Below are 14271 nucleotides of genomic sequence, written 5' to 3'. Positions count from 1 at the left end.
AGAGCAAAAAAGAACAACAAAAAACTCAACTCTGAGACCAGAAGAACTAGATGGTAGATGCTATCTGACTACCACTACCAACTGCTCTAAAAGAGATCACATTAGAAGGTCCCAAATAGAGTCGGAGAAAATGTGGAACAAAACTCAAAATTATTATTTTTTTAAAAAATGCATTACTGGTCAGAAAGAGAGGAACCCAAGACTATGAACCTCAGCCACCCTACAAGTCTGTAATGGAACTCACCCTGTGGCCCAATTTCAGCCAAATAGAAGATAGGTATATAGGGTAGACAACAACATTAGTAAGGTATGCCTACTATGGAATAGTCAACCATTCAAGATCAAAAACACGTACCTAAGGGCAAAGCTGAGAAGGGATGGGAACGAAGGTGGAATGGAAATAAAGAACCACAGGGAGGAAGTAGCATAACTGTTGTTACATGGAAGAGGTTGCAATTATTGAGATGAAACAAAGTGTAAGATTTGTTGAATGTACACTGATGATCTTCTCTGTAAACTTCACAATAAGAAATTAAAAATAAACAACCTACGGAGCACAGTTCTACTCTGATACCCGTGGGGTCACCATGAATTAGTTAACTCAAGGGCAGCTGATTTCATTCAACAAACTAACAAGTTCAGTTACTTTAAGGTACATTTTAAGGAGCTCTAGTAATGTAGTGGCTACAAGTCCGGCTGCTAATCTCAAATTCAGCAGTTAGAAACCACTAGTGGTTCTGCAGGAGAAAGATGAGGCTTTCTGCTCCCATAAAGATTCACAGCCTCAGAAATCATATACAGAGTCACTATGAGTCAGAACTGACGTCACAGCACACCACTACCACCACCACTAAGGTATATTTTTCCACCAGTTCTTTCCATTTCTAAATTCATTCATAAATACTTATTGAGACCCTCATACCAGAATTTGTATAATGTGGAAGTATAAGGATAAATAAGACAGCTATTGTCCTTGTTAAGATTACAGTCTATTTGGGAGAAGAAATAATAAACAAACAAGCACAATAATTGCATACTGCGATGCTAAGGGATAAAAAGTTTATCTAAAAGAGTATATTACAAAGGCATTACTTATTGCTTGAACTATTGAGTGGTCAAAGAGAACAGCCTTAGGCCTGCCCACAGGTACAATCTTACCCTCACTCCAGGGAACACTGGACCTTGTTTGACTCCTGTTTTCATAAGAGGATATCAACCCTTCCCAATGGCAGTTTCCTTATGCGGATTCATGAGACAATTTTCTCTCAGGTTTCAGAACTACTTGCTAATGGGTAACTGATTTCTTTCTTTTATCTCATGGACCCTGTAACTCATAGAACTCATTATGTTTCCCTCTTTGCACTGGAAGTCAAAAAGGGCCAAGCCTTGAGCCCAATTTATAACCACATCTAACAACTGAATAGGATTCATTTATTTTGCTCTCTTATTTTTACATTCATTTTTAATATTCTTTGTATTAAGGTAATTGTTGTTGTTAAGTGCCATCGAATTGGGTCCAACTCATAGCTTATAGGGTTTCTGAGGAGCAGCTAGTGAGTTTGAACTGCCAACCTAGTGGTTCAAAATGACCTTGCAGCCCAATGCTTATCCTACAGGGCCACACCAGGACTCCATTAAGGTAATTGGTTGTTGTTGTTGTTGTTAAATGCCATCAAGTCAGTTCCTGTATAGGGTTTCCAAAGAGCAGCTGGTGAGCTTGAACCACCAACCTTACAGTTCATGATACCAGCATGATACCAGGTAATTATATAATATGTAATAAATTAATGAAATTATATATGAAAAAGAGACTGGCATACTTTCATTAATCACCACATATCATTTATCTTTTTTTTTTTTTTTTGCTTTTTCCTATTGGTTCATCTATAATTAGATAAGGAAAAAGCAAAAGTATAATGCAAAGGAGGAGTCCCTCAAATGACTAGTAATACAAAACAGCTAAGCACTCCAATATTACCACAGCCACAAATTACAGGGTAGTGATACATATGTCAACAAATTACAATGACCTCATTATCAAATAACCCATTCATTCAATGCAAGTGTTAAAAAATGTTTCTCCTATATGAGCAACGAAAGTCTACACAGTAGTCATGCAATTTTTCTTCAGGCTTGTAAAGTCTGGTAAAATCACTGATCTACATTACTGCTCTAATTTACTCCTTCTAAGAAGCGTAGTGGTTATGAATCAGGCTGCTAACCTCAGGGTCAGCAGTTCAAAACTACCAGCTGTTTCATGGGCGAAAGATGAGGCTTTCTGCTCCCATAAAGATTTACAGCCTCGGGAAAACTGTAAAGGGTCGCTATGAGTTGGAACCAACTCCATGGCACATAACAACAACAATAAAGAACACAATCTGAGAACTCCTCCAGAAGAACTCCTCCAAAATGTGGTTGTCCCCTATTTTCCTGATAATATCTTAAAATTTTCTTTCTCAACCAATCACTTCATCTAAAATACTTCTTTCCATACTGACTTTATCTTTTTCTGACTCTCTCCTTCTTTCAGCAAACCCCAATGAAAATCCTCTTATAAAGAACCATCTGAAACCAAGCTCATCTCAATGAAGCCCTTCCTGATTGTTAAAGTCTTTCATTCATCTATTCAATAAATATTTACTGTCTTTTCTGCGCCAAGGCTGTGGAGACAGCGATGAACAGGACAAAGTCCCTGACTTCATGAAGAAGGCACCAAAGTCCATCCCTGAGGGAAGTGGGGAGGGGACTAGAAACTATCTTTTTCCTTCCTTAATCTTTATTTTTTCAAGTGAGTCCATCCTATCTTTCCAAATGGATTCTTATTTTCTAATGGACAAGAATCAAGTGATATCTTTCTGTACACCAATGGCCATTTGCACAGTATTTCAAATACATGGAAGAGGATGAAGATGACAGGATGAACCTAAGAAAAGGTGAGGAGGACTCCTGGTGTGGTGCTAGAGAATAAGCACTAGACTGCTAACCACAAGGTCAGCAGTTCAAACCTACCAGCCACTCTTTGGAAGCCCTATGCAGGGTATCTCTACGAGCTGGAACCAACTCAATGGCACTTTTACAACAACAGCAATCCAATGGCCTTTCTTGTGGAAAAATATCCCAGAGAGCTGTGGCTTAGGTCATATGCTCTGACACTGACCAGAGCACCCAAAAGTAGAGCAGTCACTCTTGGGCATCTCCTGTGTCAATTGTACTTCTGCCCACTGGATAGCAGAATATGCATTTGGTCCCTGTATGGCAGGACCTAGAGTGGCAGCGACAAACTTACAGCCCTTAAAATATGGCCAAACACTTTTCTAAACAAATCCTGTGAGTTGGAACCAACTCAACAGTACTTAACAGCAACAACAACTATTAAAACCAGTAATGATTTAAAGTTCTACATACTCACATGGACACTAATACAAAAAGTTATATAAATGCACTAGATATGTTAATTTTTTAATCACTGTTTCAACACCACTAATAAATACAAGAAAATTGTCTACCAAAATTTAGCAGTAGACCATGAATTTGGGTAGAACAGGGGTTTCAGCCAACCTCGCCTCTAATTACATAGCAAACAACCCATCTAAATCTCGTTTTGCTCTTTGCAACTGAGGGTTGTTGCGAGGTTTAAATGATTTTAGTATATGAAAAACGCACAGCACAGTACACAACATAGTAAATGCTCAATAAACAGTAATTGTTAGTTCTTAACTATGGCAGTCTGTGGCACTTTCTGGCACCTGCTGTCCCCAGAACAACAGTTTTACTTTGGCAGTGACTACAATACACTTAATATTAATTGCCCCCTTCTGATGCTCTGTATTCTTGTCTTTTCTGCCCCAAATTCATTTTAATTTGTTCTGTTACATTTCAGTCTCTAAATCCTGTTGCAGTATGGCCAAATATTTGTTAAGGTCACTTCCATATTGCCAAGTCAGCAAATGGAGACTTCACAGAAACATGGACACCTCCCTCTGAGAGGAGTTTGGTCTTCTTGTTTCTCTGTTCAAAACTTCAACAGCTCAAAAGATGTGCTAGGGTGAAAAGCACAATAAAAAATGCCCACTTAAAGACATTTCTAGTATGGTTGATGTACTGCCAAGAACAGTTCTGAATGGTGAATTCACTAAGAACAAAGGATTTGTTTTTCTTTCAGTTTTCTACAAGAGTGGAACATTTCATTTGCATAGCTTAAAGGGTTAGATGCTGATAGAAATCACATTATAAATTCCAAGTTCTTCCTCCAAAGTAAGACAAAAAGAAGAGTCTGACCCTGCCTCTCCCTTCATATCCTCATATATACATGCCCGTTTAGTGAAACACGACAAAATAAAATACTTGGCTACACAGAACATGGACTTTAAATGAGTAAGGTGAGTCTTTCTTGACTGAGCTTAATAAATGAAGGGGAGTGAGCACTGTAGGATCAGCACTGAATTTCAAACAACAAGGTCAGCAGTTCAAACCCACCAGCTGCTCCTTGAAAATCCTATACAGGGTCACTATGAGTCAGAACTGACTTGATGGCACTTATCAAAAACAGCACTCTACTTCTAAAGCTTTCTTTTAAAGTGTCAGGTAGACCCTGTTTGGGTCTCTAAGGCAACCCTCTCAAAGACAACTCATGCTGTTCTCCCAGAGATGAAAAGCATATTATAAAGAATTATGGTACACACCACTCGGCATATTTTTCATAACAGCCATTGATTTAAAATGTCAATTTACAGTTTTTCTCTTACTATGGTGACTTGTGCCAAAGCTACAGACATCCTCAGGTATCGAAATGCTGAAAGCTGTGTGAAGTGGGTTAATTTCCAATCACTGGGGCTTGATGTTTGTCAATCTCACCCATATTTGCACAGAGCAAAGTAATCCTCTTATTTCATTATGGACAGTCAGAAATCATTCAATTTGAAGAATTAACCATCTGAGTCTACTCTAAACTTTATAATAGTCATGCACATGTTTGGAATTACTCAAATTCCGAGAGAAAATAAAAGGGACAGTTTTTGAGCCACTGACCTTCCTCAGTCTTCCCTTAAGCAATATTCCAGGACCACTCATGAGGAAAACGTTGATTTATCACATGGAAAGCTCAGTATGTTTCCAATGCAAAGCAAATAGAAGGTGTCTTTGTCACTAAAAGGAACTGCCAGCTTCAGAGAAAAGCAGTGCATTATTACATCATTTCAACTGGGAGACTGGGCTCCCTAACACCAACAGCAGCACTAATGTAACCTTCAAAAGAGTTGGAAGGGTGTACAGAGAAGTAGTCAGCAATATTTTGCCATGTTGATTTACAATCATTTTTAAGGACTTCCCTCTTAGACTCCACCACATCCTATTTTATTTCCATTTCAGACAACTGTGATATTTTGCTTTTATCATTTTTTGAATCATTGGCCCCAGTTTTGGATTTGTTAGATATTCTGGACCTTCTTTACCAACTTTATGTTATGTGGTAATTCTTGAACGATGTTGCAAGATTTTCCAATAGAGTGTTTTTTTAAACAGCTGAAGGTGATCAAATTACCCAGGAAAACGTGGAAACAAAGGCATACAAGTGATTTGGCTCCAAAGGCTCTGACTAAAATAAGCAGAGGATTGTATTAAACCATGATCGGATTAAGTGGGAATGATGGTGCCTTATACTAAACTTTTTAATTGGATTCTATAGTCACTGTTACACGAAGTGCATGACCTTCTTTAAATTCTGGCAGAGTTACTGCCTGGCCACTGAGCAAACCTCCACAACAGAGAGACCTACTTTATGTTTCATTTTCAGACTCCTCTGGAGCCCAGCAGAGATGGCTGATAAGGAGAATTCCATACTGTGAGGGGCTCACAGACTAAGACAATCTGTTGGGAAATTAAACGAAAGCGCCCTTGGAAATGTAATAGTCTCATACTAATAAGTGGATTTGTGTTTATTCCTTGTGGTTTCTTCCATTTGATTTGGTGATTTTAATCATTCTCAATAAGTCTTCGGTTTTGCATAAACATTGTCTCTGCTTAGAAACACCTTTCTCCATTTTGTAGATTTCATTCAGCATGCTGTAAAGTGGTTGGTACCAAAAATTTAAAAAAAAAAAAAAAAAGGCTTAGTTACAAAATTTACTATGTCACTGTGATTTCAACAAGGAAAAACAGGGATGCAAACAATAGTTAACAAAAGCGTAAGTCAAAACCTCTCATACATTGGTAAAATGTGACAAGTCAACAGTCCACACAAAGACATCTTCATACCAGACCCATGAAAAAAGTTTAAATTAGCTGAATCTAAACCTGCCACCACACTGCATCTAAATTTGTTTCCTTATCCCCACCCCTTCAACACACACATGCGCATACGCGACCAAGTGCCAAATAAGATACCTCCCTGCTCCTTCCCTTGAATTCCTATGCTCATTGCCTGCATGTACCATTCATTTGGTACTTCTTAGACTCTGACAGCATAATGAACATCAGATTTTGATGACCACCTCCTAAATGCCTTCTCATAATATTCTCTACTGCCTTAAAAAAAAAACCTTAGCTAGAACGGATGCCCATTTGCAAATGATCAACAAAATCAATCTCATTATAACAAACTTTCATCCCAATCCAAATGACCACCAAATTTTTAAGACTAGAAAACCTTTTAAACAAATGAGGAGATGCAAGTTTAAGGAATGTTTAAATTCCCAGCTGATAATTAATAATGATCATTCTGAAATTCTCTGAGCTCCTAAATCAAATAAATTAATTATAGTTTATTGTTTTAGTATAATATACATGCTATAAAACACACTTCTTTTATCAAATTACAATGAAGGCCTTACAGTGTGATACTTAGGCAAGCCAGAATATTGTTCATTTGACCTATAACATTTGGAATTATGACAATTATATTGAAGGAGTTGGAAAGGAATAGTGCTTTAAACCTCTAGAAAAATATCTTCAACAAATTGATAATAAGTATGATATCGCCCCAAGGATGCACATAATTCACAAACTGCTAAGACTTTTTAAAGGTTTAGGGGGTCACTATGTCAAGGTAACTAATATATGTCATTCTTTTTTCTTTCAAATTTACAAAGATTTTTTGAAATAGTAATAAATCCCAATGAAGATACACTTAACACTTAACAACAATTGTTGTTGTTGATTAGGAACCAACTCCACAGCACATAGCAACCACAATGGCATATGCATTTTTGGAGACAATTATCTAATATGTTAAGAGTTGTTGTTATGTGTCTTAGAGTCAGTTTTGACTCATAGCAACTCTGTACAGGATTTCCAAGGAGTGACCGGTGGGTTTGAACTGCTGACCTTATATTAGTAGTAGCATAGTGGTCATGAGTTGGGCTGCTAATGTGAAGATCAGCAGTTTGAAACTACCAGTGGTTCCACAGGAGAAAGATGAGATTTTCTGCTTCTGTAAAGATCTGCAGCCTCAGAAGGGTCACTGTGAGTTGGAAACAGCTCCAAGACACACCACCACCATTTATCCTACATAGTCACACCAAGACTCCAAAATGTTAAAAGTGGGAGTCTGGAAAACAGACCAAAAGTATTCTTTATCGTCTCCTTCAGCCTATCTTCATTGTCTTAATTTTTTCTTTAAGCATAATTTTTATTATCATAAAATATTTCTTGAAAAAAATACTTGAGACAAATTGCAGGTACACCCACTTCATAATGAAAGAATTCCTCAATTTTTTTCTTTATATTTCCAGGATTTCTTCTTTGTGAATAATATTAAATTACAAAAGTGAAAAAAACCACTGAATTTCTTGTCCCATAGGTCCAACTTATGACATTTAAAGTTTGTAAATGCCCAAACACTCTCTCAGTGCCTGTATGCTTCACTTCCTTTCTGAGCTGTTTTCCATCCGTCTGACTTTACAGAATTATCTGTCTCTGAAGTCTTTCATATGAACTATAAGATTCTATGTTCTCTTCTTTTGAGAATGTACTTTAAATTATTACTTATAATTGAAAAATAAGAAAGTCATAATGTCTTGCCATATAGTTTCTTAAAACAATTTCATTTCCCGTGAGTTACAAATGGTACATTTGTCATTGTTCAAAGAATACCTAATTCTGTAGCCACATTTCTTATTATGAAGAACCCGTTTTTTATGTTCAGAATTCATTCTATATTTAGCTATTAAAGTTTTAAGTATATTTGGAACTCCTCCAGGGTGATGTTCCAATCAAAATTTACTAAATATATAGCCTTTTTGTTTTTTATTTTTTCAAGTTGATCTTTAAAAGTTAGATTTGAACAAATTAAATGTAAAATGTACTACTTTCTTCATCAAAGGCTCTCTTCCCACATTCTGAACCCCTAATTTTAGTCCAGTGTAACATTGGACAAAGACAAAGTAATACTACTGTTAGCCAAGTTTGAATGTTTTACTTATTTTTCAGCAAGTAAAAAATAAAAAACACACATGTTATTCCGGTCCTGTTTTCCATTTCTTTCCATTTACCCCTACTGTCCCATTCTCTGCACTCACCCCTTGCCAGACACTTCATTGTTATTTATAGTAAATTAAACTATTTTCAGATATATGCTCCTTCTAAGACTCTTGCATTACTAAGATGAGTAAAGAGGGAACACATTACCTAACACATTATTTGCTTGAGAGCCTATCCTTACAGAAATAACTTGCCCACCTAGTTCTTCTGGGAAAATATAAAGCCCTATGACCCTTAGAAAGTGATTCCTAAACCCTTAGAATATCCTCTGACAGGGAGGTTGAAAGGAGCACATGTTCTATTTTTTTAGTTAGCTTTTCCACACAAGCTCTAGAAATAGAAAAGCTCCTGTAATCATAACGAAATAATCTTTTCATAACACCAGGAAATCTGGATCCAATACTCAAGATAACCAAACCTACTGCCATCAAGTCGATTCTGACTCACAGCAATCCTCTATAGCGTTTCCAAGATTGTCAGTCTTTATGGAAGCAGACAGTCTCATTTTATTTCCACAAAGTGGCTGGTGGTTTTGAGCTGTCAACCTTGGAGTTGTAGCAGTCCAATGCCTAACCCACAATGCCAGCAGGACTCCTTATTCAAGATCATAGGATCCCCAGGTTCCTCCTGATGTAAAGAGATGCAATAAGGCCAAACCCCAGGATACTGTGGGAAGCTCTGCCTTTTTTTGCACAAGACAAAAGCATTTCTCAAATTATAGAAAAGTAGAGTTTCAGCCTTTAGATTCACCAAGAAAAAAGAGTCAAAATAATAACATGATGCAATGTTTTCAAATGCACAAATCTTCATTTGTTTAACTTAAATATTCTAAAATAAGTCCTATAGTATTTATCCTTGATTAAACATCTCCTAGATAGTTAATTATTAGTGGTATCTTTACAGCTGCTGTGCAAACAGTTCATTCATACTTATGACATATCGAATCTCACAGGCATGTTCTTTAATTGGATTCATTTATTTCTAATCTCCTTAAGCCCTTACTACTGTAATGCTTGACTAAATATACATTAAACTCCATTATTTAAATGGCTAAAATAAATTTGAGATGTATTTTATGAATAAAAAGTCACAATTCAACAAACATTCTATTACTATTATTATTATTAGCCTCAGTATTCAGATATTGTTGAAAATCGCCTAGTAGATACGTTGTGCTTAAATAGTATAAATTCTGAATGGCTACTAGAGATTTTTGGATTTCTAGTGTCAACATTTTTTTTGTCTCTATATTTGAAGTCAGATAGTTTATATACTACCACAATTATTATACACACACAATTACCAAAGACAGACTAGACAGCTGCCAGTTTTTCAAATATTGTCTCACCAGTCTAATGCTTACAGTCCACCATTAGATATTTCTTTGTTAGCTTTAGGCAGATGATACTGAGAGAGAGAATTGAGTGGGCACAGTGGTGAAGCGATTGACTGCTAATTCAACGTTCTCTAGTCACTGTGCTAGAGAAAGACATAGCAGTCCGCTTCCATAAAAATTACAGCCTTGGGAAGCCTATGGGGCAGTTCTACTCTGACCTATTTGGTTCATATGAATTGGAATAGACTGGATGGCACCCAACTTTTTACAAAAAACAACAACTACTACTACTACCTTTCATTGATCAGTTTATCTGCACCTTTCCCTAGAACAGTGGTTCACAAACTTCAGCATAAATCAAAAACACTTGAAGAGTCTGTTAAGACAGCTTTCTAGGTCTTTCCTCTTAGAACTTCTCTTTTGTAAGTCTAGGATACAACAATTTGCATTTCTAACAAGCTGGTGTTGATTCTGCCAGTCATAAGACCATATCTAAAATGATTTCTCTAAAGCAATTGTTACCTGGGATGAGAAAAGCTAAAGGAATCAACTGAAAGATGACCCCAAAGAAGATGAAAACCCACTGAAAAGGGAACAGGCATTCTGAAGACAAACGTCAAGCTTCACACTTTCCCAAGGACTGACCCTACTGCATACCTTTTACCAAATACTTCCCACTGCTTCCCCTTAACCTCCTTGGCGGATTCCTCCTGTTCCTGCAAATCTCTTCTCTAATTATACCCATGCCCTCAGGATTTCATTGAATTCTCTGGCTTTTAATTCTTACACTAATTAGCTGATCTCCATCCAGACTTATCCCCTTCAACAACATACCTAACACTTGCACTCTGACAAATGGCAGGCATCGCAAACGAAACATGTACACACATAACCCCTGATTGCTGTCCCAACTCACAAACCTGCTCCTTCCCACCATTCACCCAAGTTGTTCCGGCTAAAAACTTAGGTACCATCCACCAGGTCGTCAGGTTGTTTCTGACTCATAGCGACCCTGTATAGGACTTTCAAGGAGTGGCTAGTGAGTTTGAATCTCTGATTTTGCAGTTCAAATGAACTTGCAGTCCATTGTTTATCCTACAGCACCACACCAGGACTCCTTAACTCTTCTCAAATTCTGGCCTGTCTTCAAAACGTGCCCTGAATCTGACTTTCTCTCATTCCCTTCATTGTTGCTTCCTTCTTTGTAGCTACCATCCTCCCCCAACAAGGCAATTCCAATCATTTCCCAATTATTCTCCTCCCTTGTCTCTACAATAGCCAAAAAGATCTCTTGTAGTTTAAATGAGACTGTACCACCCCTTTGCTCACTGAATTCTTCAATCGTTTCACAAAGTCTCAAAATCAGACATGATCTGAGTCTGCCTATACTAACATCCTTTCCACCTATTTTTCCTGACCCTAACTGTAGCTAAAGAAGTGCCCTTCTTGGGCACTTCTTTACATGCTGTGCTAGTTTCTACCTCAGGGCCTTTGTACTTGCTTCCCTCTACTAGGGATGCTCTCTCCCAGCAGGTCTCAATATGGCTAGCTCCCTCCCTTCATTACCTCTTTGTCCTACTTAGTCATATTTTCAATCACTTCCTGGTATATTATATGACATACTTGTTTTTAAATATTGTCTGGTTCTTCCCACTAAAATTTATACCCCATCTTAGTCACACCATATCCCTACCACAGAGCTGGGCATACAGTAGGCACTCAGGAAGCATTTGTCAAGTGAATCATTAAACCATCCCCAGATTATTATAAAGAAGAGGGTACTCTAAACATTTCTTATAATCCTTTTAATTATAGCACTAGAAATTAAGCTGATTCTAATGATAAAAATGTGTTTATAATGAAGGTCCTATTGAGTCAAACCAGAAGAGACACAAATAGAAAAGAGATTAAATGCAAAATGCCATGTAGTGTCTCTAAATATTTTCTGCTGGTTTTCAATTAGCCCTCACAATAAAACACTGCTCTGCACTTTGCTGTTTCTTTAACTACTCTAATTGGAGGAATGAAATTGACACCCTTTCTGCCCTCCCCCTTTTGTGAGTTTCATACTTCCAGCATTCCTTAGCTGTAACCCTGCAGGGGTCCATTACCAAAATCTAGCACAACAAATACTTCACTTTGCCAGGACTGTGGTAAAATTTCAACAGCTAATATAAATGCTGTGACTTCCCGCATTATTAGTCTTTTAATGGTTTATAAAAATTAAAATGAAAAAAAAAAACAACTGTATCACACTTGGTTAGTTCTAAAAACAAATATATATATATATATATATATATATATATTTTTTTTTTTTACAGGCTGCTCTTTTCCTGTCATGTATTTGGACACCAATATCAATTAATGATGGTGTTGAAAGATATAAATCTCATGGCTCTTGTCTTCAGCCACCAGAACATATCACAGTCATCATGAGCACCTAAGTAAAATGGAGGAGAGTAGCAGTAAGCCACAAAGTCCTAACCTAAAAATGCTCAGAACCAAGGGCTTTCTTTTTGGAGGAGGAGAGAAACAACACATTCTAAAATTGCATTGCCAGAGAATGCTGCTATTCTCAGAGAGATATAAAAAGTGACAAGGGACTTGGGTTTAAAAGTATAAACACAGATAGAATCCCACCTTAATAGGTACCATTATGACATCCAGTTCAATATAATGAGGCTATTTCCAAGGTCTGGCCAGCAGCCCATATTAGCACGGCTTTGCTGATGTGGATACAGCAAATTCTGTTTGAACAAGAAATCCCTGGGGGGAAAAAAAGATCCTCTCACAGGCTTTCTCCGCTTAGCGATCAATCAAAGGAAAAAATTATTTTAAAAAAGACACAGCTCCCATTTGAATCCTGGTAAGATATTAGATGTTCTAAACAAAATAATATTCTATGGGCAATGCTTATCTATTGTTTATGAAAAACATCATAGCTGTTAATGGTTAAACAGGTGAAGAGAAGATGAGACCAAACCTTGGAGGTAAGAATATTGGGAACAGTCGATTAGGTTTGGAGTCCGCCTACATTGGGAAGTCACGGAGACCCTCTATCTCCAACAAGGGAGTCCTCTACACAGAGAACCTCAAGAGCTCTGTAAGATACTATAACTTACTTCCTACTAGGTGGAAACACATGAAATTTCCAATACTGGACTGTTTTAATATACACAAATAGCTACTTCATATGGCTTACCCTAGTACCTGGTCATAGCGACCCTATAGGTTTCTGAGGCTGTAAATCTTTATTAAGGGGAGCAGAAAGGTTCATCTTTCTCCTTTAGAACTGGTGGTAGTTTCAAACTGCTGACAGTGAGATTAGCAGCCCAATTGTAACTACTATGCTACCAGAGCTCCTTATCAGCATAAAGAAAGCATGCTACAGAGAAAGCTACTTGCACTGAAGCCCTAGGTTGGCACGTCCCCTTGTCAATTTACTATCTGTGTTTTCTTGACTAAGTCACCTGATGTCTCTTAGCCACTAGCATAAAATATCAGCCCTCAAATATAACAAGCCAGTTACTTTCAAATCGATTCTAACTCATGGTGACCCCACGTGTAGACCTATGCTCTATAATGTTTTAAAAGGCTGGTTTTTCGGAAGTAGATCGCCAGGTCTTTCTTCAGAGGCACCGCTGAGTAAATAAACCTCCAACCTTTTGGTTAGCATATGAGCTCATTGTCTGCACAACCAAATGACTTTCCTCTCAAATATAAGTCCTTCTTATTCCCCAACTTTCCTACACATGACACTAGAGTCTTGCGCCAACCCTCCTGCAGCTGCCTCAGTCTCTCCGGGGCAAAGCAGCAAAGAGTGGAAATTGCTCCTTACAAAAGAAACACCAAGTATAAATATAACAAAAGTCTAATATGATTATCAGACTCTTGATGTGTCATTGTAGGATCAGCACTGGACTTCAAACCCAAGGTCAGCAGTTCAAGCCCACCAACTGCTCATTGGAAACCCTTTGCAGGGTTGTTTATGAGTCTGACTTGATGGCACTTAAGAGCAATATAATTATCAGTGTTTTAAATAATGTAACAACTATTTTTAAAAAAATAATTATTTTGAATCTACAGTGATTCTTTCTATATTTAAACACTAATTAAAGTTCATAATCGTATTTGAAGTCCACCCACAGAATATTTTGTAAACATAGCAATAAAGAAAAATGAAGAGTCTGAAAAATATCTTGTAAAACGGATTAATCTGGAGGACATTATGCTGAGCGAAATAAGTCAATCACAAAAGTCAAATATTGTATGATAGCACTTTTATAAAAAGTCAAGAATACGTTTGCACACAGAAAGTAATGTTATTTGATGGTTACCAGGATGGAAAGGATGGTTACCAGGATGGAAGGAGCTCTGGTAGCGTAGTGGTTACGAATCGGGCTGCGAACCTTAAGGTCAGCGGTTCGAAACTACCAGCTGCTCCGTGGGAGAAAGATGAG

At 37.4% G+C, this 14271-nt stretch overlaps 1 protein-coding gene across 1 annotated transcript in view; it reads right to left on the bottom strand.

Moving 5' to 3' along the window:
* Positions 1-14271, bottom strand: part of SIM1 (single-minded family bHLH transcription factor 1) — a 100136-nt gene that overhangs the window by 57021 nt on the left and 28844 nt on the right. The gene's annotated exons all lie outside the window — the stretch shown is intronic.

Source organism: Chrysochloris asiatica, unplaced genomic scaffold (genome assembly GCF_000296735.1).
Source record: "Chrysochloris asiatica unplaced genomic scaffold, ChrAsi1.0 scaffold00084, whole genome shotgun sequence".
NCBI classification, from domain to species: Eukaryota; Metazoa; Chordata; class Mammalia; order Afrosoricida; family Chrysochloridae; genus Chrysochloris; species Chrysochloris asiatica.
The sequence above is the reverse complement of the archived record's forward strand: the minus strand, read 5'-3'. Positions and strand labels throughout refer to the sequence as shown.